Source organism: Diospyros lotus, chromosome 4 (genome assembly GCF_014633365.1).
Source record: "Diospyros lotus cultivar Yz01 chromosome 4, ASM1463336v1, whole genome shotgun sequence".
NCBI lineage: Eukaryota > Viridiplantae > Streptophyta > Magnoliopsida > Ericales > Ebenaceae > Diospyros > Diospyros lotus.
Genome location: NC_068341.1, coordinates 30,092,101 through 30,099,162, shown reverse-complemented (window position 1 = coordinate 30,099,162; position 7,062 = coordinate 30,092,101). Strand labels below are relative to the sequence as shown.

The window sequence follows — 7,062 nt, the reverse complement described above, 5'->3', positions numbered from 1 at the left end:
AGCTTGTCAAAACTCCTGAGCCAATCCCCTTAGAGGATAACAATAAAGAGCAACCGGTGTATGTGGGGAGCCACTCTACTGGATAGGAGAAGGACGAGATCCTGTAATGCCTCAGGTCCTACGTTGACATATTTGCATGAACACTCTCTGACATGCCTGAGATAGACCATGAGGTGATTTCCCACAACTTAAAGGTTCACCTCGAGGCATTACTGATAAAGCAAAAAAAAAGGCACATTAATCTGAAGAGTCTTAAATGTTTAGAAGAAAATGTGGACAAGCTCCTCGAGATTGGATTTATCTAGGAAGTACAATACCTTGATTGGTTGGCCAATGTTGTGATGGTTAAGAAAGCCAACGAGAAATGGCGGGTGTGTGTTGACTTTACTGATCTTAACAAGGCATGCCCTAAAGATTCCTATCCCCTTCCTTGAATTAATTGCTTGGTTGATAAGACCTCGGGATAGGCCAGGTTGAGATTCCTCAATGATTTTTTTGGTTACAATCTGATCAGTATGTATTCGCCTGATGTGGAGAAAACGGTCTTCATTACAGAGAAAGGGACTTATTGTTATAAGATAATGCCATTCGGGCTGAAAAATGTAGGTGCAACCTACCAGTGCATGGTGAACAAAGCCTTCATGGATTTGCTAGGGGACTTAATGGAAGCCTCTATTGATAACACGATCATTAAGAGCAAGCAAGGGGAGTCACATGCTAAAAAGTTGGCAAAAGTTTTTGTAGTTTTTTAAGAAAACTAAATGCACCTGAACCCTAGCAAATGCACGTTCAGAGTTTGGTCAGAAAAGTTTCTGGGGTGTATGATTACTCATCGGGGGATAGAGGCTAATCCAGAAAAAGTCCAGGCGGTGATTGATATGTAGTCTCCCTCATTAGTAAAAGAGGTTTAGCGATTAATAGGACGCCTAGCAGCTTTGGGGAGATTTCTTTCCAAGTTAGCGGAGCGAAGCCTTTTATTCTTTGTAGCCGTAAAGAAGGGCAAGAATTTTCAGTGGATAGAAAAATGTGAGAAAGCGTTCCAAGAATTGAAAACCTACTTAAAGGGGATACTTTTGTTGACATGACTAGAAATAGGGGAACCTTTGAATCTATACTTGAGCGTTAGCCACTACGCAATTAGTGCTATTTTGATTAAGCAGGCAAAGCAAACTAATACTGTAACACCCCATCTCCTAAAACTGCCCGAGAAGAGGTGTTACAGGGAAAATAGATCAAATAAAATGAAACTCTCTGATAAACTGAAATCTAATACCATAACTAAATATCTTAGTCAAACTGAAATAAAAACTCCGAGTTAAAATAAACTGAAAAGCATAAACTCTATCTAAAGGAAAATCACTCAGCTGAAATATAAAATAATCCTAAACTGATAAGACACTATAAACTAATAAACTCCCATACATCTTTTGATCTTGAGCGATTCCACATACACATAATATTAACCACTGCTGTTAGGCCCCGCATCTGGTACTCCTCTGCTAGGACCTGGAATGGTGAAGAGTACAAGGTGAGCTACAAAACTCAGTAAGTAATAAGTTGGAAAGAATAACTGAAGCTGAATCGAAGAATATCAATACTGAAAAATACTTACTGAACTTGTACTGAGTATAATCACTGTCTGATTGCATTCATAAAAATGTAATGCACATAAACTGCAAACTAAATGCAGGTATGCAACTTTCATTATAAGAAAACAATGTATTTGAGACGGATTTCTGGTTTGAGACGGATTTTGAGATGGATTTTGGTTCGTTGGTAAAATGCCCCTTGGTAAATTTGAGACGGATTTTGAGACGAAATTTTTCCATTTGCAATTGAGACGGATTTTGAGACAGAATTTTTTCGTCTGTAATTGAGACAGATTTTGAGATGGAATTTTTTCGTCTGTAATTGAGACAGATTTTGAGATGGAATTTTTTCGTCTATAATTGAGACGGATTTTTTCGTCTCTAATTGAGACTGATTTTCAGACGGATTTTTGAGACGAATTTTGAGAGGGATTTTTTCGTCTCAAAATTCAGACGAATTTAGAGACGAGATTTAGACGAATATTAAGACGGATTTAGAGACAGAAATATCCATCTCAAAATTCGTCTCAATTTTGAGGCTGATTTGGAGAAATTGAGACAGATTTAGAGACGTATATTTTTCGTCTCAAATTTAAAAAAAAAATAAAATAAAATTTATCGCATTGTGAGATGAATTTTAGATACAAAAAAAAGTTGTCTCTAAATCCGTCTCAAATTTAGATATAATTAAAAAAAATAAAATATTTTTTTAAAAAAAATTAAAATTCAACCCGATAACAATTACAAATAACATATCATGCATACAAATAACGTCTACAAATCCATAATCGTCTATAATTCCATATTACATATGCATCTAGGGCGACGAAGATGAAGAACAGTGATATAGTCTATCTTCAATAGCCGAGATTCGCTAGTTGAAGGGTTTTATTGCTACCCGAACAGCTTCTTGTATTTGATCTAATAGTGAGATGGACGACGACGGCTGTGGCGGTGGCTGTGGTGTCGGTACATAGTAGGAATTGGGGATTATATGTGCCTCTGACCCCATTCCATAAACACGACCCTTTTTCTTACCACCTGCAACCTCCAACCAAAAGGATCTATCGTCAATAGTTGGGTGTGAGGGTCGGCTAGCATCACTATCTTCTGAATGGCCAACAGCCGATGACTGTGATGATGCCTCATGTTGTCGCATCTAAAAGTTAGCCTGCAAGCATCATGGATACATGTATGAAATACTAATACTATAAAAAGGCCAATTAAGCATAATAAAATAATATAAAGACACAAGTAATGTATACTTACATAAGTATTCTCGGACCTTCTATCAACGAATCCGGAATTGTCTTTCCTTCTATAAGTCGCGAGGAATAACTCAGCTTGTGTAGGTGGGCGACCAAATTGTCTTAACTACAAAGAAAAAAGAAAGTGTTAATGCAAAAATTATTATTTCTTAAAAATTCATAAAGTAAAATATAATATTAAACATTAAATATTACCAATCTCTTTTTATGCTCAGACATGGGTACGAAACCACATGTATGCATACTACCTCCTACGTCTGAAGTCCAATTTTTCTTTCCTTTTTCAGACTTATCATTGAATTCTGCAGAATTCCAGTACTACTTTAGGGCTTCAAATACAGAAAGCGACATCCACGAGGATTTTTTTATTCAAATCCTTTCTGACATGAAATAAAATATCGGTCATACGATTAGAAGTCGTCTTTTCAAAATTAACTCTAATTTGATGTTCCAAAACACTATCCCAAGACTAATTTTTTTGTAATGTTAAGACAAAATAAAAGTTTTAAAAAATAAATTATATATCAAAATGCAAGGGTTTTTCATAGCAAGCATCTATAACTCATATAATACACATGGTGCAAAATATTCTTATCTACACTTGTGGGACATTTATTTCTAAGCATTTTTATTCTCGAGACTTTAAGTTGAATACATATACTAAGAAAAACCTTTTCTAAGCAATAATAGCAGAGGTCGACATGCATAAATGGATACTATAATTAAAAAAAATACAAGGATACAAAAAATAAAAAAACATTTAAATAAAAGACATGAGTATTGTTTTATTGTGAATATGGATCAGTTTTTACCAAACTGTCTCCATACCATTCACTTGATTATAAGCCATAGGTAATTTAAATTTAGACATTACTAAAGTAAACCATCAACCATAGATATACTAAAGAAACACATTACCTTAAACTCATCATATCACACCTCCCTAACAACAGGATTTGTCTTCTTCCAACTGAGGTATGGCCCCTCAAACTTACTTTGGATAATTCGAGAAATATCTCGTTTGCACAAATTATTATTAAACCTGTTAAAACACACATTAATTTGTAAAGTAATGTGTTAAAATGAAAATTTCTTTGTTTAAGTTAAAATTGATTAGTAAGATAAGGGAGACTTACGAAAAATCCAATGGACATATCATCGGACGATTATCAGGGGTGGCAGTGGATGTGGATGAACCCCCGACTTCAGTAGGCGTGGAAGAAGGCCCATCATAGTTGGGGTGGGGTGTCTGTGGGCTAAGGGAATCAAATCTCATATCAATGGACGGAGATGATTGTCCCCCTGCAAAAACATATAATTGTGAAGGATTTAATATGCAAAGTAATGAATAAGTTAAAGATAGGGTGTAACGATATGGTCCTCCCTATCAATGTCTCTGAACTGATGACGACGCATAGACTGACCATATGATGATCTGTGTGCCATATTCTACCATACAAGACAAATAACAGTTAATAGGCATGTGATGAGAACTTTTAAATACTTTTAAAATAAAATATGATTTATCATGTACAAAAATGGTTTATATTATATTTATGATCTCGTGTTTAAAATTGTGTCTTTGAACTAATAGAAATATTACAATTCAACATCTTATAAGAAAAGAACATCCCACAAAAAAATTATAATTCAATATATGCAACATCATCAATTCTCAATGCATTAGATACTTCATAAAATCACAACAAAATTCATCTCATATATCTCAACAAGTCATTATACTATAATTTCATCGAACAAAAAATATAATTTTAGTGATATTATAACAAAAAATATATTAATAAGAGATAAATGAAACTAGAACATGCAAATGAAGAAGCGACAGTAACATATCCTATGTAGACAATATATTCTTAGGTAATATTTAGTCCTCTAATTTCAATAACTTTATAAATAGTCCCAGTGCATCGCCCCTTCAACCAAAGCCCCTTGAACCAAAGCATTCCTTTTACATTTAACAAAAAATATTTTTTGATTATTTGACAACATAATTTGTGCGTATGTTTACTAGCAAGTCAAAAACTCCACTCAAAGTTGGAAAAAACACAAATGCTACTATATTAGTATTTGAACATTTAACAACCCCCCCCAAGAAAAAAAAAAAAGATTAGAAAAGTTTCTAACGTTTGGAAATATATATATAAAAAAAACTAATTTCCAAGTGTTTGACTACAACTACATAGTTGATTATGAGTTCCTTTTACCTTAACCAAAAACTAAAAAAACAAAAAAGAAACCATCATTTTCATATGTAACTAAAACTCTTGATTACTCCAAACAAAGTTTTCAAAAAGCTACCCAACTCATGATATACACACACACACACACTAATTGCTGTTAAAATTATATGAAGTAACATTCAAAAACACGTTACATATGTATCCAAAATGAAAGAAAGTTCGTGGCACACATGTAGCAGCAGCAGGCAAGTTGCTAGGTTAGAGGGAAAGATGACCAACTCTTAAGGAAATAATTAATTAGATTAAACTTAGCCATTTTATGAGCACAAATCAGAATGTTTGTTCAGGACCCACCCAAACAAACCCAATTAATGACTTTAATAGATTTATATATGTAAAGAAAAATAGATTGAATTGATCAGTTCACCAATTTGATGAGCTAATCTTTATTTTATTTCATAACAATATTTTTCATACTATTTATTTTAATTTTAATCTATTTTATTTCATTACTAGGTGTCTCCCGGCCCAAACAATACATTACATGAGATTTACAATATAAATTATTATAACTCTCTAATTAACTTACATTTGAAAATACATATTAAATTACCGAAACATCAACAACGAACAAAGAAGGAGATCGATTACTAATTTATAGAAAGTTAGGTAACAAAAAAATCCCTTTTCTAAAGATATAATTCAATAATTTCAAATTAATTCATAAAAACAACTTAAAAATGAGTCACTTAAACCAAATCATCTAGATGAAAGAATGTTTGTACATATACGTACATCTTAAACCAAATTTGACGGGATACAATATTCCAGCAAACATTAAGATTTAATTCCAGCAAACATACATATAGCGTACATACATTTAGTATACATAAATGAGCAGCAAACACACAAAATATATGTATACACACAAAAATAAGCAGCGAACACCATCGTTTCTGGGATACATACATACATACATAGAAATATATGTATGTAAACACACAAAATGCATACGCATATACCAGAGAATGGCGTTGGCAAGGGCGACGGGGATGGTGAGGGCGGCGACGGGGAGCGACAGAGGCTGAGAGAGAAGGTGAGGGTGAGCAACAGAGGACGAGGGAGAAGGTGAGGGCGGCGGCGGCGAGCGGCGAGGCCAAGGGCAGCGACGGCAAGCGCGGGCGAGAGACGAAGTTGAGGACGACGAGCGACTGCGGCCAGCAAGGGAGCGGCGAGGGCGCCTATGGCGAGTGGTGAGAGACAGAGAGAGGGGCACTGAGACATAGGCTTGGTAGGGGAGATGGGAAAATGGGATGGGTTTGCAGTAGGGAGGGAATTGAAAAAATTTTTGCGGGGAAGGAGGGGATTTCGTGATTGACAGGAGGAGGGGATGGGTTTGCAGGGCGCATGGGAAACAGGAGAGAAGAGGGGATGGGTTTGCAGGTAGGCTTTTTTATTTTTTATTTTTTTTAATTAATTAATTATTAATTAAATTTGAATATTTTTTAAAGTGTTTTTTTATAAAAAGAAATTATAAGAAATATTATATTTTAAAATTTTAATATTTAAAATATAGGCTTGTAGGGGAGGGGAATGTGCTTGCATGGGAGGGGGGGGGGGGGACATTTCATAATTTAATACATATTTTAAATTATGAAAATATTTTATTATTTTATTAATATTTTTTTACATATCAAAAATTTATTATAAAAATACTGTAATAAAATTAAAAAAATTATTCATATGCACACATTTTCCCTTTCATGTTTTATAAGAAATAAAATTTGATGGTTTATTATTTTTATTTATAAATAAATTAAAACTAAATAAATATTTTTAAATTATAAAAATTAAAATGACGTAATTTTGTAATTTAAGTATAATATCATTATTATTATTAAATTATGTGTGGGTAATTTATAAACAATTACTCACACATTTGTAACATTTAAAAAACATATTTTTAAGATAATAATAATAATATTAATAATTTTATATGTTAAA

The 7,062-nt window shown here is 33.4% G+C and overlaps 1 long non-coding RNA gene across 1 annotated transcript; it reads right to left on the bottom strand.

Moving 5' to 3' along the window:
• Nucleotides 1–2,331: 2,331 nt before the first annotated feature.
• On the bottom strand, nt 2,332–6,414 carry LOC127800529 (uncharacterized). The gene is made up of 5 exons (XR_008022828.1): nt 6,081–6,414; nt 3,994–4,306; nt 3,776–3,899; nt 2,859–2,963; nt 2,332–2,760 (listed from the first exon to the last, which is right to left on the bottom strand). It is a non-coding gene; the product is annotated as an uncharacterized LOC127800529 (long non-coding RNA).
• Between the last annotated feature and the right edge of the window lie 648 nt (nt 6,415–7,062).